Source organism: Rhinolophus ferrumequinum, chromosome 4 (assembly GCF_004115265.2).
Source record: "Rhinolophus ferrumequinum isolate MPI-CBG mRhiFer1 chromosome 4, mRhiFer1_v1.p, whole genome shotgun sequence".
Taxonomy (NCBI): Eukaryota; Metazoa; Chordata; class Mammalia; order Chiroptera; family Rhinolophidae; genus Rhinolophus; species Rhinolophus ferrumequinum.
Genome location: NC_046287.1, coordinates 58202201 through 58213396, shown reverse-complemented (window position 1 = coordinate 58213396; position 11196 = coordinate 58202201).

Here is an 11196-nt window from a genome sequence, read left to right as displayed (position 1 = left end):
AGCACCTGTTCCGACTAAATGTCAATTGGAAAATAATTCTCCTTAAATGAAAATTGTACTGTTTGAAGTTAGGGTTACTTATTAGGAAAATGATGAGATTTATTAAAAACCCTTTTTTTGATGACGGGGACACCGAAAGTCCATTTTATACAGATTTATATAATTCAATAGGAAGCTTTGGATCCATTTTATGAGCAAAGCATATCATTTGTGTTACATTATACGTTAAATTGACTCGTGCAGAACAGGTCTCCAAGTCTAGCTGATTTCAAATGGGATTTCATGTGTTTTCAACTTTCCTAATTTGAATTTTTAAAAACTTCTGCTTCATCCCTTTTTGTCTTATTTTTCCCCCCGACCCAGACTGCTAGAGAAGTCAAGTAATTTAGATGAGGGCTTATCATTGAATTAAGTACTTTAAGGGTAAAACAACCTAGATCTGGGTCAAAAAATTTCTGTTTTTCCTCCTTTCTTTGTTTTCATTGTTCTCAGTGTAGACTCGTCCTAGCACCTCGGCTGTGAGGTGCTGTGTAAAATCTAACAACGCCTCTTTTCTATGGCATAAATGGCAATCTTAGCCTTCCTGGGTCTTCCTCCAGGAGAGCCTAACCGCAGTTTATTGAAATGTGTGTATCTCGACAGTCTGTAAAATGGGAACGTTCTCTCTCTTGAGCACTGCCCAGTGCCATTCAGCAGCTGATGCTGGTGTCGTGGGGCCTCCGTTACTGGGCTCTTTTCCTCGTGGAGGTGCTGCCCATCTAGTAGGTGCAATGCAAGCTACTTCTTCTGCAAGTACCACTTTTTTTCTCTTAAACCTACAACATCAAACACCCTTTGATAGATAGCATGACACACCTGGTGACTAGGTGTGTTACAGAACTGATTTTGAAGTTGGACAATTATGACCAAGGATAAAGGAGAGAGCCCCAGGGTTCACTCTCTGCTTCCTGTTACCTAACAGAAGAGAGACTATCAGGGCACAATGGGCTCTGTAATATACACAGACCAAAGGACTGGTGGGAAATCCTGTAACACAGCACAAACATTCACTGAGCATTTTGTATGTCGCAGGACCTATGGTTAGATGTTGGGAATAAAGGACAAAACACAGTCCTTGCCCCTGAGGAGCTAGTGTCCAGTCAGAAGACATGTAGTTAGGGATGATTTCATTATATTATGACAGCACTAAGATAAAGGGATAATTGCAGGGCTGGAGGATTACAGAGGAGGGTGATAGACCTTCTGGAGAAATAAAGGAATGCATCTATCGAGGAGGTAATGTTTGGGCTGGGTTTTGTGGGATGAGTAGGAGTTTCCTAGGTTGAGAGGCAGGGGGTGGTTTCACCCCAGGCTCAGCATGTGAAGCGTGTGCAGGGGCAGAGAGGTGCTTTTCGGTTCTAGGGAGAGAGTCAGTGTGGCTGGGGCAGATGATGGAGAAGGAGATGAGGCTAGACTGCGAAGAACCTGACATACCACAAAAAGAAAATTGGATTTTATTTTATATGCAGTAGAAAGTCATTCGAGGTATTTGAGCTTGAAAATGACCTAATTTGCTTTTTAGGAAAGTCAGTGCTGGTGGCAGAGTGGAGCTCGGGTTGTACTGGATGAAAGGGGGCGCTGGGCGATCACTTATTCTCAGTTGCGCTTATTCCCGATGAGGAGGAGGTTGAATGTAAAGGAGTGACACAGTAACACCAAGAACCACGCAAAGGATGCAGTTCTGAAGTTGATCCCTTTCATTTGGGGTTGGGAGTGAGTGAGAGGCTGAGCTAACTCTAACATTTCTAATTTCGCAGGCTGAGTGCATGCTGATGGCACTGGAGATGGGGAAATCAGGATGAAAACACGGTAGGGGAGGCAGGATGACCACTGGCGGTGAGAAAAGCATCAAGTCCTTGCTGGATATCTAACATCCAGATAGAAGATTAACCGCCATGTCTTCCAGGACCAATGGTCTCCTTTTTGCCTTCTGCAGACAGAGGCAGATACAGACAGCAGACGCTGGAGGGTTACAACAAGGCATCATATGAGACCAAATGGCAGACTTCTCTGTCTCCATCTCTGTCTGTCTGTCTGTCTGTCTCAGCATGGAAAGAGTACAGGCTGTGGAGTCAGGCTGACTCGTCTGAGCACCAGGCTGGCTTCTCCTATATACTCTGACGCCCGCACTCCTCTGTGCATCTATCATATAAAACTCTATTGCAGTTGTCTATGTTTTTGTCTCTACAACTAGATGATAAGCTCTCTGAGGGCAGAGCTTACTCTTCTTCGAATCCTCATGCTTTGAGTGTCTAGCACATAATAGAAGCTCCATAAATTTTTCTACATGAGGGATCAATGCACAAATAAATGGATTTATAGTAACTCGGTGACTTTGGTTAAGTTACCCCCCCTGTCTAGGCTACAATCTGCAATCTCATCTATAAAGCTGGCAGTACCACCCTTATAATAACTGTATTTTAAGGGTTCAGTGTGTAAATACGTGTACAGAACCTATTATGGTAACTGGCACTCTTAAAACTCTAAATAAATGTCTCTAATCCATTTTCCAGGCCACAACCTTCCATCATCACATAAAACTTTACTGCCTAGCATAACGCACGGCCCTTCCATGGCAGGCTCTCAATGGTAGATGTTTGTTTAATCCAATTTATCAACCGGAAGCCTCATTTTGCAATAAGGCTATTTGTGTCTTCTAAAAAGCCAGAGCAATTTTGAGAAAAGTAAGTATGGGGAAAATGACTTTTGGTATATTTTCAAATCTGCCAGGGCTGCTTGCTGATGCGAATCACAGTACTCCTTAGCTGGGTGCCAACAACTGAAATGCGATGCCCAATGGCCTCATTCATCGTCCACCAGAAGGCGGCATCGCAATTATTTGGGGATTAGGGACGATGGGGCAGTGGCAAGAGGATGGCAGGGACAAGGAAAGGGGAGAGGAAGGCTTTGAAATGTTTCTGCTTCAAAGGCATTTTTCTCTGCTTTTCGGTCAGGGCGCCAGAGTTCACAATGCAGATTGCAGCCACAGAGCACTTGCAGAGCCCAGCCTGTCCGCACGCCCCCTGGAGCAGCGCGCTGGGCTGTGGCTGTCCTCCGTCAGCCACAGAACAAAGGGAACCCTCACGTGCAGTTTTGGCCCAGATGCTGCCATTTTGATGGCCCCTGGCAAGGATTACAGGTTCACTGAAAATCTCAAGATGATCCTCTTAGTTCCACGTGAGCACCTGGGCCAAAGGAACACAAAAATCCAGCACTACTGACTGAACTTAGAGGAAATGAAAAATCCACCCTCCCCACCCCACCCCGCCCAAAATCCCAAGGGCCCCAGTTTCGGCACTGTAGGTCTGAAGCCACTCTCTGGGTGATTCATGACCTGGGGAAGAAATGCAGGTTGCTGTGTGAGAGCTGACACCTGTATCCTCCCGAAGGACAGCTGTGATTGTTCAAGTCAAAGAAGAGTGTCAGAACCCATGATTGATATTCGCTTAGGAAGGGAAACTTTTATTTGTTATGGCTCCTGTGTCGAAACCAGTTTGATTTCCTTAAATTTTGCTTTTCTTAAAAAAAAAAATCAAAGTAACTGAAACAAGCAGGTCTTTGGCAGAATCTCACAGGAAATGTTCAATAAATAAAAGATGAGAAGGGACATGCTGATGAGAGTAGACAAAGATTACAGGATGTAATCACAAAGCTGATGTAAATGTTACCATTTAGTTACCTGAGGTCAGAAGGTAAAGCAAACCACGTGCAACGGCCGAGGAGTAGAGTATGTCAGATGTCTTGCAACGAAGCGTGGGGGCAGCATTCAGAGACAGCACGGGTGGGAGACAGGGAAACTGGGTTCCAGCCTCTTCCACTGACTGTGGGGCCCTGGAGAGCTGTCACCTCTCAGCTTCAGTTCCGTGTGACCTTGAAGGACTCTTACAGACCAGTTTTCTGGGAGTTTACGATGGGGTCGCCCCAGCCACCGTGCTGCGCAGCTCCAGGAGGCACCATTCAGACAGTAGCCTATGTGAATGGCCCCTCTTCGGAGTTGTGTGACATGGTGGGGTTGGGGACCTCCGTTTTGCAGCAGCGACAGCCTTAGAGTTCTCCTGACTGCACACCAGCCATCCAGCTAGGAACAGTACCAGGAATCCCTGAACCTGCCTGCTTCAAGGATATGCTCTGCCTTCTTTTTGCTTAAAAAATTTAAATGATGTTGTGTATGATTTCATAAATCCCAAATGCCTTGGCCATCTTACCCTATTTCTGGGCACTCTCCATACTGGTTTTAGTATGTTTGGGCTGATAGAACAAAAATACCACAGACTAGGTGGCTTCTAAACAACTGAATGGATTTCGCCGTCCTAGAAGCTTAAAGTCTGTGATCTGGGTGCCCTCATGGTCAGTTTCTGTGTCTGGTGAAAGCCTGCTTGCTGGTTCATAAAAGAACTCACTGTCTCCTCACCTGGTAGAAGGGGCAATGGGGCCTCTTTCTCTCTGGGGTCACTTTCATAAGGACACTAACCTCAAGGTCACTTTCATTAGGACCTAATCACTTCCCAAAGTGATAATAATACCACACTGGGGAGTAGGTTTCAACACATGAATTTTGGGAAGACACAAGCATTCAGACCACAGCAATACTCTTCGTCTTCTGTTCCAAGCAGTTGCTGACATACTCATGTTTCACAAAACACAGGGGCCAGGATCGAGGGAGTATGATAATAGATGCTACTACGAAAAGTCAAGAAAAGATTAAAAACAAGCTGAGTATGTCTCAATACACGTTAGTTGGAAAACACAGCAACGTCTTCATTGGTCACTGAAGGAGTCAATATGTTGAGAAAAGGATGTTTGTGTATTTGAGTGGACTTGAGTCAGTATTGTCCTGACTTTTACTGTAAGTCTTTTTATCAAGTCCACTATGTGTGCCAGCAGAATTCTACTGATCATGTACGTAAAGTTTCGGTGTTTGGTTTTTTTTTTAACTGAATTATATTTATGTTTCTAGAGTTGTTTACAACTGACTCCTTGAAGCCCTCTCAGCCTTTTTTGGTTCCATGAAATTCTCTCACGTGAAGCAACAATTTGGAAAGCAAGGTATTTCCACAGAATTCACTTTGCTTTATTCTCTTTACTGACTGTAATATAATAGTAAATACAATGCAGGGAGGTGGAGGGCATTAGGAGGAGGACAGAAACCTATAAAATTGAGTGGAGCTCAATCTCCATTCTTCTTTTTCATGAAATCCATTGTCTGTATTTTACACCTATAGACCCCATAATCTTTTTCATCATTTGAGTCTTTCTCTTTTGCCTCCTTTCTCTTCATTCTCTTATTTTCTCAGCATCCCCATAACTAACCCCATTTATTCTCCCCTCTTTTCCCGTAATTCAAATGCCCTGTCAAATTTAATGGTGTTGTGGTGGCATTCAGAGCCCGAAGGGTATGGTAAGCTGATGGTCAGGTCTGCCTCTTTCCCCCAGTGGTAGCCATCTAAGTTGGGGCGGTTAACTCTACCACATAGGTTTGTGATCCAAATGTCTCCTAGATACCGGTCCTGGGCCCTTCTGTGGTGTCTGGTAAGTGGGAGGCTGGAAGAATTGTGGAAGGAGAGTGAGAAATACATTCCACTGCGACACTGTGTCTGATTTGGGGTGCAGAGAGTGGACGTGAGTAGGTGATCCAGAAAGTCTGTTTCAGGGAAGGACTAACAACAGGGAACGCTACCAGCCTGCAGCCTCTTCCCAGGACAAAACAGTTTCCACCACTGTTGGTCTGGACCCTAAGATGCAGACTAAACTAGATCTGATTCTTTTTCCTCAAGAGTAGAGGGTGCATCCCACGGCATTAGGAGACCCCAATCCTGCCTGGAGTCCCAAGTCTGAAGAAGCAAAGTTTTCAAAATGAATGGCTATCATGACTATAGTTCACAGTACTGTATTGTGTGCTTGAAAGTTGCTATGAGAGTAGAGCTTTCATATTCTCACCATAATAACAAAGTAGTAAGTATGGGAGGTAAAAGATGTGATAACTAACCTGACTAAACATTGGTAAACATTTTGGGAAACACATATGTATCAAATCATCAGATTGTACACCTTGAACTTACACAATATTGTATGTCAATTATATATCAATAAAGCTGGAAAAAGAATTGTCACCCATGAGCTCTGTACACATGAGCTCTGGCATCCCCTACGAGGGGAGAGGCTGCTTGCCTTGAATTTCCCTTATTCCCCACAGGGGCCCACGCAGGTCTCACATCCCTCCTTATTAGAGCTCCCACAGCCCCATCCACTCCCCCTTCCGGGTGAGTCTTCATCCGGTGACTCCATTTTCCTGGCTGTTATATCTGACTCACTGGGTGTGATCTAGCCATCTCTGTCCCAGGCTCCTACTCTGAGTGTATCCGTGGTGTGCTTCAAGTTTCCTTAGAACTTTAGCCACAGGAATCTAGATGTGTCTGGAGCCCTCTGGGTGGGCTCCATTTGACCAGGACTTCACTTCTGAGAGTCTCTCTTTTAACAACGAAGACACTGAGACTCAGAAAGTACAAGTGATCTGCCCAAGGTCCCACAGCTAGTTGCAGACCTAGGATTTGAACATAAGTTTTCTGGTTCCAAACTTTAATCTTTCCTCTATACTACACTATACAGCTCATAATGGAAGTCCAGTTCCAAACATATTAAGTTGCTTGAAATATAGCTATATATTCACCAAGAAAATCATAGGGAACACTGCCTGTTGCTATTTTCGAATTATATATGATTGTAGGGGTATGTCACCTTTTTTTCTTAACTTATCTATCCTTTATGTAAGTGTGATTATAGTGCTTCACTAGCAAGTGGCTAAGATGAAGTAATTTGCAGACTGTGTGTCAGCCAGGCTGTACCCTAATCTACATGTGGTACGTTGACAAAATTGGTTTCCTCATAAAAACAACTTGTAAATATTTGAGGCCTTTTTGACATTCAAGTTAAACTCTGACTTTGGTAGGGAAGCCCCCAGACTCACCGTCCATTCCCATAGGATTCATAACTGTGTTCATAACCTTGTGAAAAACTTGGATGAGGCTGTGGGGAGCAAGGGGAGACCAGGGACCATGGCCCTGTCTCTGAATCCCAAGCCCAGCACCCACCAGCAGCTTTGGCTTTCCTGTTATCTTGTTTCCTTCTGCCCCCTTGTGGTCGAGAGTGAAGTGAGCGCTCAGAAGGCCCGTTGCAAATTCCAGGTACTATATTCCAGAAGCATTTCCCAATTTTTGGTGGAAATTCCCCATGGAACAGCACTCTCCTTCTCGTAAATCTAGGAAGTTTCCCATCTTATGAAAGTGAGCTTACTTTTGCTAAGATATATGTATTTCACAATTTTACAAATTGGAAAATACAGAAAAGCGTGAACAAAATAAGACTAACATATCCTCTGTCCTGCCAGAGGTAGTAACTATCAAATTTTGTTAAATTTTCTTAATCCTTTTCTATGAAGACACACAGAGAGAGAGAGAAAGAGAGAGAGAGAGAGAGAGAGAGAGAGAGAGAGAGAGAAAGAGAGAGAGAGAGAGAGAGAGAGAGCATTTATTTGTTTAATGTGCAACATAATTAATCTAACACCAGCTCCAGAGCTGATGCCTACGTCTCTCCATGTGTGCCTGCTCTATCCAATCCCTCTGTCTGCTGCCCCACCAAAGGTGAACACTGATGTTTATAGTTATAATTGTCTTGCTTCTTCTTAAAATAAAATTATAACACACACATCCCACACACTGCATTATACTGTACTTATGCTTGTTTTCTTCTTTTTTTCACTGAACCTTTCCCCCAGATCATCAAATATTATCAGAACATGTGACTGTACCATAACTCAGAATATGGGTTTATTATAGTTTATTTAATGAATCCCCTGAATGTTGGCCATGTTGGTTGTTTCGAATTTTTAGCTACTCTAAATCATTCAAGCTATTCAAGATAAATCTTGCATAAATCTGTGATGATTGCCTTGAGATGGACTATTACTTAGAATGGATTATTACTTAGACATGGAATTTCAGGGTATGATGTTTTAAGTCTTTGGTCACTCTGTCCCTCTGCACTGGAAGCCATTCTCCTCTTGTCCACCCGAGTCATTCCAAGACATCACGTTTCAAAGAAGCCTTCAGTCTCCTCCCTAGATACAGTTAGGTGTTTTCGCTGCTGGGTCCCTGTTCTCTGCTGCCTGCTTGTAGAACCACAAGCACATGGCTCATACTTCCTCTTCTTCAAAGATGCCTTCAACCACTCAGGAACTAGGAGATCCTCACCCTTCAGAATCTTGGAGTCCTTGAAAACAAGCAACTGGACCCTTTTTCTTTAAAGAATTGGGAGTTAACACTGCATCCTTCAGAATCTTGATTTTTCTTACATCTAAGCTAATTGAGCTACCAATTCTTCACAGTGGGGCTTCTGTTCCCAGTTGTTTTTTCATTTCTGAGGGTAAAAGTATATAACCTTCTGAGATTGTCTCTACAGCAGGTGACCTGTATTGGGAACTTGCTCACTAGGTGACTTCATCTTCGTGGGCCACTGGACCCACACGGCACTGACACTTTGGGGTTTTTCCTCATACTTCGGCTCTGAGCATGGTGCCCTGTACATAGCAAGCACTTAGCAAGTGTCTCACAAATGAAGGAGTCCAAAGTCCCTCCCCTGCTCCAAAATTCTGGTTCTAGATTTTATAGAAGAATGCCATGTTATTAGGATTTGGACTGAGAATGTCTTTTCTACATTTTCCAAGAATTTAGATTTCAGTGTAGGTGGGGAAATAAGAACTGGCTGTAGTTTCTGTTGTGCGGGGCGGCCTGCAGGGTCTCTGGTCCCGCTCCCCTCATAAGAACGCAGGATATGGTGAGGCCAAAAAGGAACACCCACGGAACCATAGGTAGGGGAGTCATACCACTATAGTCTTGCTGGCAGCTGGGTTGGAGAAACAGGAAGCAGGAGCCACACTGTCTGCAACCTGCTGTCCACTTCTCTGCAATCTGCAACCCGCACTCCGCCGTGCTAACTGCAATCCGCCGCTTGCTGGCTCAGCCACCATCTTCTTGCTAGCCCCCATTTTCTGCTAGCGTAGCCACAGCTGTTATATTAGTGGCCAATGGCTCACTGGTTACAGCTGACGGCCAACTAGCCACAGCTAATGGCCAGCCACTCACAGCTGATGGCCATTTACTACCTGAGTCTGCACTTTTCTATGTGAGGCCGAGAGCCTGGAAACTGCTCTCTGGGGCTCTGTCCCCAAAGTTTCGAAGTGGCCAAGACCAGAATCAAGATATGGACATTGAATGTTAACATGGATTTAGCTAAACTGACAAGGCCAAAGGGACAGGAAGCAAAGGAAGGACTTCCTCTGCAGCAACTGTTTTCCTTACAGTTTCTTTCATCACCTTCCTGCATCAGGTGTAGAGAGAAAGGAAGTCTCATTACATGACCTGGGACTGGTGTTGTCAGGTCTTTTCAGAAGAAAGATCTTTGGGTAACAGAAGCAGAAGGAAGGACTGTTGCCAAATTGCCATTCAAAGTGCCCTTTACAGCCTTTAATGGCCTGCTGTATCCGACAAAAGCCAGCTCTGTGCCAAAGTACAAGCTGGAGTTGTGGCTCTAATATTCATATATGTGGTGACAGAGCCAGGAGTGCAGTTTCCAGGCTCTCGGCCTCACGTGGAAAGGTGCTCACTCGGGTAGTAAATGGCCATCAACTGTGGCTAGTTGGCCGTCAGCTGTAACCAGTGAGCCATTGGCCACTAATATAACTGAAGTGGCTACGCTAGCAGCAAATGGGGCTGAAAGAAGATGGTGGCTGAGCTAGCAAGTGGCGGAGTGTGGATTGCAGATTTCAGAGAAGCGGATTGCTAGCAAGTGAGATTGTTTGGCAAAGACAAGTGGATGGCGGGTTGCAGATAGTGTGGCTCCTGCCTCCTGTGTCTCCAACCCAGCCGCCAGCGAGACTAGAGTGGTATGACTCCCCTACCTATGGCTCCGTGGGTGTTCCTTTTTGAGCTCACCATGTCCTGGGTTCTTAGGTGGGGAGCGGGAGCAGGCCACAGAGACCCCGCAGGCCACCCCGAACGACATATACATATGAATAAGTATAGGTTTTTCCTGTTGTGGGGGCAGAGCCAGGAGAGCAGTTTCCAGGCTCTCAGCCTCATGTGCAAAGGTGCTGGCTCAGGTAGTAAATGGCCATAGACTGTGATTGGATGGCCACCAGCTGTGGCTAGTTGGCTGTCAGCTGTAACCAGTGAGCCATTGGCCACTAATATAACTGCCGTGGCTACACTAGCAGAAAATGGGGGTGAAAGAAGATGGTGGCTGAGCTAGCAAGCGCAGATTGCAGTTAGTGAGGTTGGTTGGCAGAGAGAAGTGGGCGGTAGGTTGTGGATCGTGTGGCTCCTGCTTCCTGTGTCTCCAACCCAACCGCCAGCGAGACTATAGTGGTATGACTCCCCCTATCTAGGCCTCCGTGGGTGTTCCTTTTTGGCCTCACCATATCCTGCGTTCTCATGTAGGGAGCGGGACCAGAGGCCCCGCATGACACCCTGCATGACACCTGTATAGCTTTTAAACTCATAGCATATTAATTTTCATCTGTGTTATTAGCTAGTGAACATTTTCCATGTGTCAGGTAGATTATGTGCCGTGGATACATTATTTCATTTAATATCCACTACAATCCTCTGAAATAGATCTTCATTCTGTTTCACAGATGTAGACACTGAGACATAGAGGGGTTAAGCTGCTTGCCTAAGACCACAGAGTTGGGAGATCGGAGATACAAATCCAGCCTCTTTTGACTCCAGACCTCACTTTATTTAGCCTACTTACACTGCTTTGCTTATGACATTCACCATATTCTGCCTCCTTTGGCAGGCATTTGTCCAAGTCCTGCATTATGAGTCCTTTGGGAGCATTTATCTTCTCTTATTAGCCTGAAATGCCTTACAGACAACAGGCAAACAGTGATATTTGCCTATTGAATGAAGCAGTAACCAGGTATCGTGGACTGAACATCACAGACTTGGTGTGTGTGTGTGGGGTGGGGGCAGGGGGTTGTTCCCAACTTTTCATTTTGAAAATTTTAAACTTACAGGAAAGTTTCAAGAATAATGCAATAATGAAACACCCATATATCTTCTACCTGGATTCACCAATTGTTAACTTTTTTTTTTTTTAAAC